Source organism: Protomyctophum parallelum (assembly GCF_964188405.1).
Source record: "Protomyctophum parallelum genome assembly, chromosome: 8".
Taxonomy (NCBI): Eukaryota; Metazoa; Chordata; class Actinopteri; order Myctophiformes; family Myctophidae; genus Protomyctophum; species Protomyctophum parallelum.
The window spans coordinates 47,073,944-47,074,709 of record NC_139703.1 but is presented as its reverse complement, the minus strand read 5'-3'; positions in this window follow the sequence as shown (position 1 = coordinate 47,074,709).

The following is a 766-nucleotide window of genomic DNA, read 5'->3' as shown; positions in this document are numbered from 1 at the left end:
TTGGCTTTGACAATAACATAACTGTCTGTGACTGAAATTTCACTGTGCTCGACTATCTGAAAGAACTTAAAAACCTCCCTACATCTTAATTTTCATACTGTAGTGAAGATTGGATGTGAGAACTCCCCATTTTAGTTTTTTTATTGTCATTGCGAAGTAGTGATTGCTTTGTAGTGATTGTATATTTTGGATCATGTTTCTGCAAAGCAACATCACAATGTCAACCCCATCTGACACAACCCTGTTACCCTTTCAGATATAGATTATAGTATTTAATCTATATTTATTTGTTTATAGAAGTATTATGCTGTGGTGCTATCTCATCATCAATTAATCATCACCATTTTGCTAATAATAATAACATATAATAATAATAAATATAGCTGCAAGCAGCTATAAGACAGCGTCAAGCCCAAAAATAAAAAAGTCACACTTGTGTGAAGTGAGGGGAGCTCTCATCATACATCATTCATCATGTATCATACAAGGGATTGTCTGTCAACGCTGTAGTCCCGTAACCAGTCAGACTCCATTCGCATTTATGGAAATGCGATTTCTTTAACGTGGCCAAAAAAAACGCCCAAAAGTGGATCGAGCAAATCACAAAACAATATACTCATCGGGATATCTAAAGGTCTGTTGACGAATGAGTGTTCAGGAATCCTTACGGCCCTAATAATAATAATAATAATAGCATTGTGTTTACGCCTGCTGCTCAGCATATACAATATGCTTTTTGGATCTGCAGCCCAACGGTAAATCCGGG